Raw genomic sequence first — 17545 nt, forward strand, 5'->3', positions numbered from 1 at the left:
GGAAGGTGCCTAAGTGGCCAAAAAGGCCAATGGCATCCTGATCATAAAGTTTCCAATTTAAATGATTGTATGATTCTATGAAATGTTGAATGGCTATTTTCTATTTAGTTCAATCAATAGTTTATACCTCATGCAACAGCTGCTAGGGAGCCAAGAAATAGTTCTGAGTATGAACATGCAGTTCTTGGTGGTCTCTGGCACGTGGATGGTAGGACCTGGCTTTTTTGACTGATGAATCCCCCTGTGGTTGCAATGACCATGTAAGGCAGGGTGACCAATACTATATTTGCCACTAAAAAAAAGCTTGAAATGCTTTCTTCTCATATAAATTAAAATGCAATTATGTGTAGTCATAACAACAATCTGGAATGGAGTCACTGGCTGTCAAAATTCTTAGAAGTCCCTTGAGACTTGTAGCAGATGTCCACAGTGAACAGGAACAGTCGTTATTGAGGTTGTCAGATTTTCTGGGCCATTGTTGTTCCTGATCAGACCAGAAAGTGAAATGGGAATGCACAAAGGAACATTATTCTACTGTGCTTTCAAAGAGTATAAATCACAGAGGACTGTGCCCATCAGAGGCATCAGCGATGATGGTTTTAATATTTCTGGGGTTTCTCACAATGAGTAGAAGACATGTCAGAGTACATGACCCTTCAAGTAGTCTCCTGAGTAACATAATCCCAAAGTTCGTCAGGTTTTACATCAGGTTCCCAGACCTATAAAATCATGTTGTTATGCTCTTAGCACAATGACAGTAAGATACTTAATACAGGCCAAAAATCAGAACTGACCGTCCACATCTACATTGAGGTTATCTCTGCAAATCCTCAGCTGGTTTCTGTTCCAGAAAAGGTGTAGAGGAACAGACACCACTCTATGCTGTCACTGAGTTTACCAGCTCCTTTCCATACTGTCCTTTACTTCCCAGAGTAGGAACCAAGACTGATAAACAACTCAGACCAAATTAAACTGATCACCATTTCTCCGGGTGACTCTGTGTGCATAAGTACCTGTTCTGTCCCCTCTTCTGTCCCTGCACAGTCGATGAGCAAGGCAAGTTGTGGTTATTGCTGACAGGCATTCTGCTCAGCGCTGATAGAGACAGTGAGGGCTGTGCTTGGATCTCTCTGACCCTAGCTGGCCAGCTGGCTATGCAGAAAATACTCTCAATTTCCTAAAAAGGCATCTCAACCATCATTTTTTGCATATGGGGACACTTAGGGAAGAGCCCCCCCCAGATTCTTCCCTGCGACAATAGGTCTCGGCACCATTCCCCCTCTGTGCTTTCCCTAATTTCCATAATAGTCTAGTGTGATTAATAACTCTTGCTTCTACAGCCAAATAGAAAGGGAAGTAGCATTATGCTATGTTTCCAAACAATACCAAATATTGCATTAAGACTGTAGACAATAGTGCAGTATTTTAAAGAACAAGAGCTTAATTTTTTTATGAGGTTTATTAAAGTGGAATCTGGAGTTTATTTGTTTGTTGTTGTTGTTGTTGTTGTTTTTTATTTCTACAAGGTACAGCAGCTGCTTAAAAGAATATTTCACCATACGGAACAGGCTGAATCACTGCATTTCTCCTGAGTACAGATTGTTGTCTTCTCCCACACAGTCTTCATAAATTAGGAAGAAAACTTGAAAACCTTCACAATGTATGGTTTTGATTGTCCCTGGCTTACAGTAGTTGAACTAAACCTCAAATATCCAGTCTTCTTCTATGAAAAAAATGTTTAATAAGATATAAAAGATGAATTTTAAGTTTCACTCTGAAATGTCTCAAGGTAACTGAGGAGGCTTAGCACAATTTAAATAGGAGGTTCAGTGATTTCTTATGAGAGACTCAACCTTCCCTTTGTCAGGTCTGGGGACATTGAGTACCTCCAGATCTTGGGACATGTTCCTCAGCTCTTACCTAGAGGCACAGGAAGGTAGGACTCTGTTACACTGCCATGTTACTGCCATGTTCAAATGCACTAAGTTCTGACCTCCTTTAGCTCACTACACCAAACCTCATTCAAACAGGAGTTTAAATGTCTGAAACAGAAAGCAAAGTCACCCACAAAACCATCCAGACTCCCGAGTGCAATCTATGGGAACAAGACCAGCAGGTGGCTAAACCTTCATATCAGTAGAATGGTTTGTTTTTCGCTCCCCAACCTTTTCTTTTTTCATGCAATTTAAATTCAATCCAGAGAAACAATTAGTAAAACTTGCCTGAAATGAGACTCGATTCCATGTTTCAGATTACAAGTGAAATATCAGAAGTAATTCACTCAGAAATTGGCAGGATCCCTTCAGGATGGTACAGTCTTCTGTTAGAATAATAAATACATAAACCCAAAAGCTTTTTGTTGTTTCTGTTTGTTTTTTTTTAACTATAAGCAACATGAGAAGGTTATCAGAAAGTTGTCACCATAGAACAAAGAACATCCTTCCCTGGTTAGCAAACTGCAATATATCACATTGTGATTTCTTAACAATAATTTTGAATTATTTGTTGAGATTCTTAGACATTGAAGAATATCTCTCTCCTACAGAAAAATAAAGATAGCTGAAAAAAGTTCATAGCAAAAAGTTCATAGTTCATAGCAACTGTATTAGACACATATAGGAAGGTGGTCTCCACGTGAGTGGTCTATAGCATTCAATTCGAGTAAGATTTTCCTACTAGGGAGCAGCTGAAATGTCATAAAGTATTCCAATTGTAATGGCACACATGTCAGAGCAAGGAACACCATAGACCTTTAAATATTTTTATACTGTCATGGCAGCATGAGCTGAGAGTGGAACAGCAAAGATAAATTATCTCCTGTTTAGCTCTGCTTATGCCATGAGCTGGGGACATATGGGCAGTACAGTTTCCAGGCAATAAAGAAACAGAGATTTGAGATTACTGTGTTCAGTCCCAAGAGACAGAGAGGAACATGAACCAATATTTGCTAACTCTCCTCTTGTTTCCTTCCAGATTGTCAGTTCTTCCAGTACAGCTCCACGCTTTTTTATTAAATCTCTTCCTCTTCACACTTGACCCAGGGAAACTTTCCTCCTGTAACCTATGTAGGAGGATTGGCAGTGAAAGAAGTGTTGGAGAGACAGCCTTTTTGTTTGCAGTTTTAGTGCCAGGAAAGCAACTGAAAGGAAAATTATCTCAAGGGTGAGTGTGTGCTTGTTGCTGAGTGAGAACAGTTCTGTAAGTTTGGGAGCTGGTGGAGAACACTCAGTATAGGCAATAACCACAGGTCACAGATACCAAACCCTTACAAGTCTGCTGAAATCAACTGTTGACCACATGCTCCCTAATGAAGTAATGCCTTAACACACAGGTGCATTCCAAGTGGTGTTAAATATACTTTATCTCTTCCTCTTTCATAGCATCACAGAATATCCCAGGTTGGATGGGCCTTGAAAGGTCATGTGGTCCAATATTGCATGGGAAAGAGAGCCAAGACAAGATTTTATAGCACCCTATCCAACTGTGTATTGAAAACCTTCAACAATGAGGGCTCTACCACATCCATGGGGAGATTGTTCCAGTGATCAGTTGTTCTCACTGAAAAAAAATTCTTTCTGGTACGGACATGAAACTTGTCCCAGTGCAACTTGTAATGGTTGCTCCCTGTCTTCTCCATGTGTCTCCTCTTTGTAGCTGCCCTTTAACTGCCATAGTACTGTGATGAAGTCCCCTCTAAGCCTTTTCTTCTCCCAGCAAAGCAAATCCTTCAGTCTTTCCTCACAGTGCATGTTCTTCAGCCTTTTGACCAACTCTGTGACCCTCCTTTGGACTCTATCTAGTCTGTCCACATCTTTCTCAAATTGTAGGCGCCACGGCTGCACTCTGCATTCCAGGTGTGGCCTGACAAGTTCTGAGCAGAGTGGGACGATTCGATCTCTGCTCCTTCCAGCAAAGCCCCTGCAGATGCAGCCCAGGATCTGATTTACCCTTGTTGCTACAGCAGTGCCCTGCTGAATCCTGTTCATCCTGCACCAGGTCCCCTTCAGCAAGGCTGGTTGTGCACCACGCAAATCCTGACCCATACTGGACTCTTTCAATTTTCCATTCCAGCGGCAGAACTTCCCACTTGTCTTTGTTAAATCCTTGCCAGTCCACTCTTCCAACCTGCCCAGCACACTCTGTAAGATAGTTTTTCCTTCTGGTCTGCCTTTCCATGCAGCTTAGTGTCATCAGCAAACTAGGTAAGGGTGCTTTCTGTCTCATTGTCCACATCATTTTGGAAGATGTTGAACAGTGTGCGGCCCCATATCGACCCCTGGGGAATCCTACTTGTGACAGGCTGGTAAAAACCTTTGATCACCTACTTATGTGTGCAGCCTGGGAGCAAATTTCCTACCCATCTAATTTGTGTCTTGCCATTTTGTCCAGGAGAAGGCATCAGGAAAATGTCAAATTGTTTTACTGAAGTCCTAGAAACAATGCAGCTCCTAATGTTTTTCACTTTCATCTTTCTGTTCTGCATGGAAAACCTGCAACTGTAAAGACTGGTGTTTTCTCATCTACCTTTAGCTTAAAGATAAAGCATTGAGTCTATTTTGGTGTCTTTTATTCATTAGCATAACTTTAAGTGAGTAGTGAATGTCTCAAATTTAAGTGGAAATTTACCTTTGACCTGAAGATAAGTGTTTTTACCTCTACTTCTTAGAGCTGTTGGGAGAAATAATTTCAAAAATAATCTTCTTCGTTCTGTGACATATTCTGCCTGCAGAAATCTGCCTTGCTTTTCACTCTGATTTTTACCCTGGAGTTGATGGTTTTTGCCTTAGGTGTACAATCAATGCCCAACCTTTCTAATAATAGAATAAATGAGGCTGGAAGGGATGTCTAGTGGGTATCTAGTCCAAACCCTGCTTGAAGTAGGCCAGTTACACCAGGCTGGTAAATGATTTACTGAGTTTTTAATATTTCCATCGCTGGAAATTCTCTGCCCTAGTTCTTCAAATATTTTACCATGCTCACATGGTAAGAAAGTTTTCCTTGCTTGTAAGTCACAGTCAAATATATGTAAGCTGCAGCAGCTGAACACGGAATCCTGATTTTCACTTATATTTTAGTTTCCTCCTTTGCTACACTGTTTGCTTGGAAAAAATCTCAAAGGAAAAGATCTTATAGCTCACTAGCATCCACTCCATTTGAGCATTTAAATTCATGTGTGGGCTTTTCCCAATCCAATATAATGAGATGCTGCAACTGTCTTCAGAAGTATTTCTGTCATGTGAAATAGCTACTAGCTACTTTTTGTGATGATGGAGGAAAGAACTGGCTTTTTTAATATTCAAGAATCCACGCATTCACACAGATTCTAGCATCACAATGAAGTCTGTTGAAATTAGTCCAGGATATCCTGTTCAGATCATACATCTGTAAAAGTAAAAGAATAATCTGAATATATATATAGCTTTGCAGGCCAAAAGAGAACAAGTTTTTATTTCTTATTTTCATGGTTTATGCTGAGGATAAGTATCATCATGCAGATAGTCCACCCAGATCTGAGGTATTTAGGTTTCTTACTCTCTAGTCATGTTAGCATCTCAAACCTCAAGCTGTGTTCCAATATCCTCAGTATTTTTCTTTCGCTGGAAGTGAAATTTAACCTGAGATCACCATTGTAAACAAATTTTCAAAAGGAGATTGTGGTCTCTTTTTTTTTTGCTGACATTGGGAAGCCCTACTTACACTCAAGACACAATCTCATAAGTGAGGAAAGCTACTATTTTCCAGAAGCATGAAAGTTTTGCTTTGCTTCAATTTGTGCCATGCTCCATCATGTCATGCCACAGATGAGGCACTGCCTTGGCTCCCCTTCTTCCTTTTCCCCTTCCTTCAAATCAGCCTATGATCTCTCTTAACCCTTTCTTAAGCGTCTTACAAAACCTTTATCAGATATTAAACAGGACTCTATGGAACATGAAGTCAAAAATGTTTCCATCCCTTTTTTCTATCCTCTATGCACATGTACAGTACTTTCTACTTTGACATCTACTGCTATGACAAAAGGAAATGTTTCATTTTTTAAAAGATATATCTGGTATATCATTTTATGTCCTAAAAATGAGATCTGCTAGAGGAAGATGAAATTTAAAAATAGGTAGATCTCTAAAACCTCCCAGTGCTCTGCATTTTTACTGCATTTGTTTTTCAGATAGAATGCTTTCCTGAATAGACTTCAGCAACCACAGATGGACAGTATTTAAAGTAAACTTGAATGCAGTCCTATACTTTTGAACATATTTGAATGCTGAAATTTGAAATTGAAGGATTAGCTCATTATCAACTTTGTTTATTTGTAGACTCTTCTATGGACCCACCACCATATGAACTCTGATCACCTCTCAGAAGTCATAAATACACTTGAGGTTAGGAAATGGTTACAGAGTTTATCAACTATTAAAATAGTTTTGTGGCTGAGTTAAGATCTAAATCTGCATTTTTGTCACTTCCTCTGTAACATATTTCTGGTAACAGATCAGAATGCTTTTCCAGGCTGGCCACAGAAGAATCATTGCAAATTATGTATGTCAGAAATGGACTCTGGTTTTCAGTAGCGCTGAATGTCTGCAGCTTCCATTAGCTTCAGGCAACAGTGAGGACGATATCTGCCTGACCATCAGGTTTTAAGACTAGACTTCCTCCAAACCCATGCAGAATACTGCAAGCTGGATAGTCAGCGAACATCCATCTCATACAAAGCCTGTGAGTCTCACCCGACTGTGTCTACGTGCCTGTAAAGGGGGCCTGGGGTGACCAGCTTGGTTGCTGGCATCTTCACTGGAGTGGTCTAAAGTTAGATGAGATTAATTTCATTTTCTGTCCAAATTTAGCACTGAACAAGCAGAATCTGTAGCACACTTTCAGAGCTGCTGGTTGCAGAGAGATGGTGGAAGAGTTAGAATATGACTTTCCTGACTTTTTGTCCAATGAGAAGTAACACATTGTTCACAACTCCACCTCATTTATAATATGAAATATTGAATTTGAATTATCTCTAGTCCCTGATTGCTAACTTCTGTTACCCTTTCATAAGCACATCATATCTGTATTGTCCTATGAGGCAAACAGCAGGTCTTTTCAAGGTCAAACTGATGAGACCCATAGCCATTAGTTATAAGAAACCAAAAATAAAGATGGGCTGAATATAGCAAATAGGATTTATTTGGGTATCAACTATCACCTCAAAATAGCAGAAGGCATGGTTGCTGAGAGAAAGAGATACAAATATAGTTTAGAAACCTTATATAGTTTTATAAATAACTGGATAAACTTATATAGAGACAGATATTAAAGAAGTTTGTCACCATGAGGACCTATCTCTGCTTCTCTCCATATAGAGAGGAACATCTGTGAGACAGCACACTAGTAGAGGGTAGTCATAAATTTTTAGTGTCCTGTATCTGAAGCACTTTTATTGCTCATTAGAGTCCTGTGTATTAGTGATTAAAGAGGCCTTGCCAAATGAGGCTCACCAGCTCCCCAAATTTTCACTGTCACAATGTGGTCAAGGAGCACTTCCCATACAGAACCTGCAGTCTGTGTGTGCATTGTCTCTATTTATCAGCACAATCTGATAGGTATTCCCATTTTGTAAACACATCTGAAATTTTGTGGTTTCCAAAAATAAAATTTATTTTATCTTTCTAGGTCAATGTTTTAAATGCAGATTTCAGCTACAGAAGCTACACCAGGGACAACAACTTGGGTATAATGACAAACCTGTTATAGCATGGTTGACATCAATAGTTGTATTTATATAAGGGAGTAGTGTGCACCAAAATGAGCAAAGTAAAAGATTATTTGGAAAAATGTTTAAGCAAAATATATTCTTGTATATGTATTATGTGACATCCTACTTTTTCTGAATTTAAGTAAAACTTACATGGTTTTATATAGTGTAATAATATAACATGACAACCTTCAAGGTTAGGCCTCAGAGAAATTTGCTTAAATAAAACTTTTTAAAACTCCAGTATTAAAAACATACCCTATTTTGCTAGAAATGTATTCAAACTGCCTAACAACATTGCTAATGCCTGTGTTTTTTCTCCGTGGAGTTCCCTTATGGTAACCATAACTACTATTGTTGAATCTTTCAAACCACATTTGCAAACATAGACACCAATCATTCATTTTGATTCCTTTCATGCTCTGTTTATCAGTGAAAGTTTTTGTGACTTTTGTTTACTCGCTATTCTTGAGTAATTCTTGAGTAATGGTTTCTGTTTGTACTGAATTAAGTGAAAGCACACAACCATATTTATAAGTGAATAAAAATATTTTGGCCATCTAAGATAAACTCATAAAAGTGTGTAATCCCACTAAAATGAGTCAAAAATTACAGCCCTCAAATACCTTCTTTGGGACATCGTTTAGAAAACAACAAAAACAAAAGGCTGCAAGGTGGAGGACTGACTAAACAATGTAAACACAGACTCTGAAATGTGACCAATTTTTTATTTTAAGGAGAAAAAGCACAACCAGGAGGCCAAATAAAATACTCACTGAAAATTAAAGAATTAAGAAAATAATTTTTAAAAGCATGCCAGAAGCAAAGAGTGCTAAACAAGCAGATAGTCAAATGTGAATATTAACACCTCTCTATATATTGAATGTTCATAATGTACTTTCAATTAGGAAGAATATTCACCACACAATTATTCTTCATGAAATTATTCTTCATCATTCTTCATTTGACTGAAGGCTGAGACCAAGAAGAGTTGTACTGCTCCTAGAAATTTTTATAAACTGTTCAAAATAATAAACAAAACATGTAAAGAGAGGAAGTGAATGACTCGTTTCCATGTTTGCAAATGCATCTGCTTACAGCATAGACAACAAAAATAATAGCTTAGTGAAAACTGAAGACCTATTTTCATGAATAAATATTTATCCACCATTGATGCTTCTAGCAAAAAATGTTTTCTTTTTTTGCTCTGACTCAGAGCAGATCTAACCACCTTGGAGCTCACTGGTACAGCTAATATCTTAAAGGAAGTGAAACCAACACCAGCCTAAGGCCCTAAAATTTTTGTTGAATAGGGCTCCAAATGATTTTAGAAAGCAAATCTCAGATTAAAGCAAAACACATAAATGTCAGCCTTCCTGGTTTTGTCTAGCTGTGAAAACAACGATGAGGACGATATTTGGTAATTTTAAATTAATCACTGTGCATTTGCACAAGTCATGCAAAGCAGACATGAGTGACTAGAACACTTGTAACAGGTGAATTACACTTTTTCTTCAGATGATTTTTTCCAAACATAAGTGAAGTGAAGTGGGAGTGGAGTATAAGTAGAGTGTGGTTTCCCAAACCCCACCGGCAACACCAGAAATCTTGGGATCCTGCGTAATGTATCCATTGTAAATGCAATACTCTTAAACTGTGATTTCAGATCTTTCTAGGCCCCTTAGAGAAACTGGACAGTATCTAAAGGTTGATATCACAAATTTCATTTCCTATTCTCATAAACTATTTAATCATATAGTGCTTTCCATTAAACTTAGGAAAGGAAAAAAGGAAAAAGTCACTCTCCTGGCCCTATGACAACTGCAGCTGTGAATCTTTCCTTTTGCATTTATTTAGGAAATAGAAAAACCAGGAGAGAATATCCTGACATTTTTAAATGTTAAAATATACTTTCATTTCACTTCCAAAGAGATATGAAATATTTCCATGTGCAGCATATGTATTTTAAAAGTGAGGCCACAGTCTGAAAGTCAAAAGAAGATTATTATGTGGGAAGCCTTACAGAGTTTGTCTAACAAATCTCCATATCCAAAACAGTATTCATCCCATTTTTACTTCTAGAAAAAGGACAGATTATAAAAATAACACATTACAACATGATAGCATCCACAGTATATGTTAAGAGGAAGTTCAAGAGATATGTTAATTAGGGGGAAGATGATCTCTTGTAGTAATTAATACATTATTCTTTCTACAGTTTATTTACATAGCATAGGATCATATTAAATATTCTATAAAAACCAGTACATTTTTAGAGGATGACATAACTCCTTTCATTATACAATATTCAAATTTCTGTTGTGAATAGCCACTGAGAAAGTTCAAGCTCATGGTTGATCTAAGAGCATTGCTTTTATTATGATTACTTAAGGTTTTTTTTTTTTTGAGTAATCTGTTTTTCAAAAGGCCTGAAGAAACATTCTACATCTCATGTCTGGGAAGCTAAGTTTCTGAATAGATTGACTCAAAAAAATCCAAGGTCTCTAATTCACGCCAATGTTTCTTTTTCTGTTCAAGATTATTCTTTTCTCTTTATCCTGTGAAGAAAACATTGAAGTGGTTCTTCTAGGTCACTCTATTAAAGGTATGATGCCAGTTATGTAAAGTTTACTAATTTTTCTTGCAGGACAAGAATCTAAGCTTTGGAAGCATAGAGGCATGTATGAGGGGAACATGCCACTTCTTGCACATAGTGATAACAGGAATAAAAGGGAATTACTTCTGTTAAATTATGTGGCTTGTGAAGATATTATTTTCCATATTTAGCTGTTCCATGTTTAGCAGGGTAAGACACAGCCTTTTGGGATTTTTCACTCCTTTATTTTACTGATTACAATGCTGTTGCATTGCATGGAACAGGAACCACCCTGAGTTAGAACTGTATCACCTGATGCAGGTTCAGGTAATAGAGGAAATATTAGGCTCAATGAGATAGTAAAAGCCAAAAAGCAAAGTAAGTAATTGAGAGACTAGTAGTTCTGAGACCCATACTGCTGCCATCCCAATGATCTCAAGCTCTATCGTTCACAGTTAACTTTCCTGTATTTGAAACATATACACATTGCAGTATAAGGATATAGGTGAGTGCTTTTTAGAATTACATTCTGGGCCAAGGAAAAGTAAATGCATTATTTTAAAATGAAATACTATATGTTCAGAGCCAAGATATGTAGGCCACTCCAAAGATTTTATCCCTTGTCAAGGCAAGAATGGGAAATTGTAATGGATTTTTGTTCAGATGAGAGCTGATTTTATAACCTATCCCATTAAATGGCATTACATTCACATGACCTGGCTTTACATAACAGAGTTATCACAACACAACTGACTGGACACAGAACCTGCATTTTGCAGTAGTAGATGATATTTAGACCATCATTATTAACTGTTCTGTGCAGAATTTTTTTCCTGCTTCAGTGAAATGAGTCTTCTTTCCTTTTAAATCACATTAAAATAACCTGATTACTTCTTTGTATGGCTACGTACCAAAATTACCCTTTAATTAAAATCATGCTGAGACTGTCACCTAAAGAGCATTGTTACAATCTTACTTTCAGCTGGGTTTTTAGTAAATAAGGTCTTTGAATTCATCTGTCAATACCAACTAATAACTGCCTAATGAGTTAGCCAGTTACAAGATAGGACAAACGTAGAGATCTTGGCTATATCATGCTCCTGCACATTTTGTTAAGACTGGTGACTAGAAAGGAGAGACGGACCCGAATCAGCCAGTGAGATTTGCCCTGCTAAAGCCTTGTCAGCTTTCCATCATAAGTCAAGTCATTCTGTTTATGGTGGGTCTAAACCTGCCGTTGCTAGTTGTGCTCTGGCCTAATGTGATTCATGAGAAGCCTGACTTATCCCATCCTGCTGCTCTAACTGAATCTCCTACCATGTTCTTTCATTTTAAGGTTTCATTTAGGGATGAACAGATAACAGATTTTACTACTTTTGTCAAAGAAGCTTTTGTCTAATTTTTTCAACATTTTTTTCAGAAGTTTCTTTTTAGATTTTGAATTGTTCAGAGCCCCCCAGACTCTGCTCCAACTGATTGATGGCAGTGGAAGAATATCTTTTGATGCCCATGGGAGCTGAACTGGACCAGCCTTGTATCTTTTCCACATGCTTAAAGGTCTTTTAGGTTTCTCTGGCCAAGAATGTTGTATTACTCTGCACGTCTTAGTTCTGTTAGTATAGAAAGTAAATATATGTAACTATTTAAAATTAAGAATAAAATGGATTTTTCCTACCTCACTTTTTTGAGGCAAAGCCAAGGCTAACATTTCATTCTGAATGTCTAAACAGTTCTGTGCAGGATCCATACAGTGAGTTGGGCAGTACAAGATGTTAATTTCTTATCACTGAAGCATAACATTATTAATATGTGCTGAACATGATGGCTGACAGAGAACACTGGCCACAGCCAGAGAGCATGAAAGTCCTTTCAGAGACAAAATGTTTCAGCAAATATCCTTACTAAGCATGAAAGAATACTGAAGTGAAATAGAGTCTGTGTTGTGCTGTGAAGCCATTGGGAAGCTGACATTTTGGTGCAAAGAAGACTAAATCTACTGGTTTTCTTATGTTATATGCCTAAACACGTATCAGTTTGAAGGTTTGCTTAATCTATATGTTAATATAAATTGCCAATAGCCACTTTGAACAAGTAAACTGCTTTTGTTTCTCATAGTTGATTTTGGATTAACATCCACTGACTTGGAAATAGGCACCTAAAGTCTTGGAAAGAACAAGTCAGACCAAGAGATTGCATTCATGGGCTTCTTCTCCCTATTGTTTAAAAAGCCCTACAAGACAACACATTAAAAACAACACAAAACAAACCAAACAAAAACACCAAAATAAAACAATAAAAGGGACCAAAACAAAAACCAAGCAAGCAAGCAAACAAACAAAAAATCAAACAAAACAAAACAAAAAAAAACCAAAAAAACAAACCAAAACCAACAGAAGGACATTGTAAAAGCCGGTCAGGTAATTTGATACTACATGCTATCATTTCTTCCTTTTCTGGTCAAGCATAAATAATCTTGTGAACTTGGAGTTTAGACAGCCCAAGTTGTCTAATAAAAGCACAGTTACTCATGAATAATTTGGATTTCAATGTGTATGTGAAGAAAATGGCTCAACACAAATCTTTTTGTATTAAAGCCATCTGTGACTCAACATTATCACACATGATATGGGGTCATTGTGTGAAAGCAGTAGTGCATGAACAGCCATGGAAATGGTGTATGAAAAGCCACTTAATGCCATACACAGTTCCTGGAAATGGTAATGATGTGGGGTTTGAGGAACAGTGATGCACTTACAAACCTCGCTGGTTTTAAAATTAGCTGTCTTTTCCATGCTCAATATAGTTGTATGTGAAATTTTGATGCATGGAAATGACGTTATTAGCACGAGTTTTTTACTTGGGTATGTGAGTCATGCAGCTTTTCCAAAAGAGAGCAATGAAATGCTGATAACACACTAATGTGCATTCTGTATGTGTGATATGTATTCTAGAAAAGCATTTCTTTGACGTATGGTAGAGTGCCCTTAAGAATTATGTTGTATAATCTTTTCTTACCTGTGTCTGCCCATCAGATTTTTTAAATGACCATTGGAGTCCATTATAATCACATATAAAACTCATTGATTTCAAAAGCTCCACATTTTATACTGCAAATTCCCAAGCATTGCAAAGTGGACATATACACACATTTGAAACCTAAAATAGATTTTATGCACAAAAAGAATGATTTACATAAAAATAAATATTGTCTTCTTCTCCCATAGCCTTTTACACATGAATTTTAAGAACTTTGCAAGTCTGAATAAATATATTCATGAAAGTTTGACTGCAGATTATATAAAGATTCCTCCATTTTGACATAAATCAAATTAATCCTCTTTGAATCTTCACTGAAATGATGATGCTAGGCTAAATAAATCTCTTTGAATTCTCATTAACTGTTAGTACAGCTGATTCTTTGACTAGTTCATTAGCATGCTTGGTGGCATATGCTCAAAAAGAAGAAGAAGAAAAAAGAACCCTACAATTTAATGCAAAATAGAACAAAGCTGTAGATTTCAGTCTTTGTCTTGTACACACTGTAAGGTACATGGAGCAATGATCTAACTTAAGCATTGCATGAGATTCTTCTGAATTGCCATTCAAATCTTTTCCTAACTTTGACAAAGTATAAATTAATTATGCAGCTGCATATAGATTTTCATCTGTCAAACTCATCTAAGACTATGGAGACAAAAAGTGGTGATATATCCACAGTATAACACTGACAAATAGATATCAGTAACTTAAGTTTGCTACTTTGCAATAGAAGAGCATAAATCAGCTTTAATGATTTTAGAAACAAAAGGAAAAGTCATGTCTTTATCCCATGAACATCTAAGTGAGATAATTTTACATTGCAACTCTCAAGATTGGGAAATTCTCATCCAACTCCCTGTCAGTCATACAGATATGCTGAAACTACTACCTACTAAAGAAAATACATAATATGCATAAAATGCTACTATATGTAATAATCAATTATCCACTGAGAAGCTATATAATTTAGATTAATTGTCATGGTACTTGGCAGAATTCAGAAGAAAGGAATGCACAAGATCAAAATGAAAATGGAGCAATCAGCAGCCATTTTCCACATTGCATGTCAGCAGCAGATCTGCACAAAGGTTTCTGCATTCTGTTTCCACGATCTAATATTGCACCACGGAATGAGTTCAGTTCCTTGGCTTGTGGCAAAGGTGGGAGGCATTTCCAAGAGGTCTCTATTTACATAAAGTCCCTGCACAGCCGGACCGAGCTTCTGTGATTGAATGTGATGGGGTGCACCACACCAGGCATAGCCACAGGCATCAAACTGCCTGAAAAGCCTTTTAGAAGAACAGGATACTGCATTATTTAATCTATCATTAATAAGTTCCACTTTAAGCATAATGCCTGCTGTCATGTTTCTTGACTTTCATGAGCTAATCCAAGTTGCTGCTTCTTATTATATAACTGTACTTCAATGCAATCCTAAAGACTGCTTCAGGATGCCTCTTGCAGATTCCCATTATTTATGTATTGTCACAGAAAACCACTTCAAAGGCATGTCTAGATGTAAGGATGACCTAAGATTTATCCGGTCCTCCCAGCTCAAATAGAGGAAAACTATTAATTGTTGGGATTCATTCATTGTAAAGGCAAACCCCTCAAATCCACCTGGCAAATAATCTTGTGTTATTCCTATTAGCAGTATCTTGGAGAACAGCTATGGCTTTATGTTATTTACACTTTGTGATAACCAAAAGTCTCCTTGTTCTCCCTGCTCCTAGAGCGATGCTCAGGGTGATCTCTGCCAGAGATGGAGTTCAGCTCCCTTTCCTTGTGGGTGCCCACGCTCTTGCCTGGTTCCCTCTGTCCATTCAGATCAGTGCCCAACCTTCAAATACTTTTCATGCAAGCTACAGTGCTAACTGAGACAAAAAGCCCAGGATAGTGGAATAAAAGCTTTATTTCACAGACTTTTCCAATCTAAACCCACTCTGAAAGTTATGCATGGAGAAGTTGACTTTCTTTTCCTCTTTCCTTCTTATCCTTACCTCAGGAAGAAGTGAAGAACAGCAGCCACACTGAAGAGAAGTGAGAGCAGTGAACCAAGCCCTGTGGAAACAGAAAGGAAGCAGTAGATCATTTCAACGAGAGCAGTATGTCTTGGCGTTGTTCCTTGACACCACCCCCGCCATCCCAGCCTCCTCTGCCCCTCCCACACTCACACATCTAAAAAGCAGATGGAAAATATTCTGCCAGGAGACATTGAAATACAGTGTTAGAAAGTTACTCTCATAAGGCTGGAGAAAGTGATGGAGAACTCTGGCAGGCAAATTAAATTATTCATAGTCAGTGGCATTTTGGAAGGAAAAGCGGGAAGGGAATAGGAGACTGAAGGATGTTATAGGGATTGTACAAGAACCATCTGGGATATTGGAAAAAGATGCACTTCATCTTGCTACACTTCAGAGAGAGAGACCAGTGAGGCTAATTCTGAGTTCAGGAGACATTACCAGTCTTCCCAGTTTGTTTTTAGAGCTGAGCATACTCTAGTGCTGCCATGATATCATGAATATGAGTCTATGCTACCAAATCTCTTCCCTCGAACTTCACTCTAATGGCACTGAGGAATAACACTCAGATCCTGAAGTTACTGTAATTTCCTCATCTACTGTGTCACTTGGTACACATACTAGTCTCATTTGGATTTTAAAGGTGTGACATGGAGATGATTATTGGAGTCATTCTCAGTGTTTCAATAAACTTTAAATTTTATTTCCCAATTACATGTTCTCTTATGTCTCTGAAAGACTGCAGAACATGTTCTCACAAGAACTAAGGTACTCTACATTCAAATTAAACAGGTGCCTTTTTTGATATGTCTCCCTAAGAAAATATGTATGGCATATCACAGAGTAACAACAATTAGAAAGTAACTCGGTTCAACTGCCAAATTCTTGCATGGGGATAGAAGGAAGGAGAGGAAAAAAGAACCATGTGTGAGAGCAGACACTGTAATCAGTGTTTTTGTGAACATGTTGAGATGATATGATGAACACAGGAGATCAACTTGGAGAAGATATTTTTTCTTTCTGTTTCTTCTTCTGAGTTTAGGCATACGATGTTGACAAACATCATGTAATTCATTTTCCCTTCATAGGTCTATCCCACCTATGGGGGGCTTTGTACCAAAGGTAATAGAACCCACATGCAAATTGCCCACTTGATATAGATGTGCATAGTACATGCATGTATACTCACAGACACATTAATTCAACCCCAATAACAATAATCTTATCAACTTCCAGAACTTCATCAAGATAATCTTGTATTTAGATTTGAATGTATATATCAAACTCTTCAGAAATGTTGGCGAGCACTTTGTCCTCTCTGGTGCCCAAAACACTACAGTACAGTCTGCTATGGGGTCTGCACTTGTCCAACCCATGGAAATGAAGAAGCTGACATATGTTGCAGAAATATTCCAAGCATTGTAATTTTCCTATTCTCACAAACTTTATTGCTGGAAACCAGCTTTTTTTTGTTGGAATTTGCAAATAAACCAGCACCTGCCACAGCAATCTAATGACCTGAAGGAATTCTTACACAATCAATCCTTTTGACTTTTATTGTAGCAATCAGTGAAGTGTTTCAGTATCCTGTGGCATATTAGTCTCATGTTCTTTTCAGCATGCAGATTATTTAGACCAGAGATCATGGTTTCGGTTATAAATCACATAATAAACTTGGGATGCAACTGGAAAAATATAATGAAAAAATCAATAACTAACATGAAGCACCAGAAAGAATCAGTAGGGAAAAGATAATTGGCTGTCAGTAGGAATATTAGGCATGTGTGCCCATGTGTACATAAACACCAAGCAGATTGCTTGTTTAAACATTCTTTATTTTTCTTGAGTTTTTGCCTGGCAGGGACTGAATTTCTCTCAAGAGGGATTGTAATGAATGTATTTGGCATAGCTGTGTTACCTGCTTGGGGTAGTTCTTCCACAGGAAAACCATTCCAACTGTCATTCCAAAATGATGGTCCTTTAAAACAAATATGAATAACATTTTCATTGTGAATTCAAACAAATCTTTGTAAAAAGAAATCTGAACAGAATCTCTTAATAAAGAAGAAAAAACAAACAAACAAACAAAAAAACCCCAGTTATTTCACAAGAATAATGATTTCTTAATATAAAATTTCCCTTTTCTTT

The sequence above is a fragment of the Camarhynchus parvulus genome, chromosome 1A, assembly GCF_901933205.1.
Source record: "Camarhynchus parvulus chromosome 1A, STF_HiC, whole genome shotgun sequence".
NCBI classification, from domain to species: domain Eukaryota; kingdom Metazoa; phylum Chordata; class Aves; order Passeriformes; family Thraupidae; genus Camarhynchus; species Camarhynchus parvulus.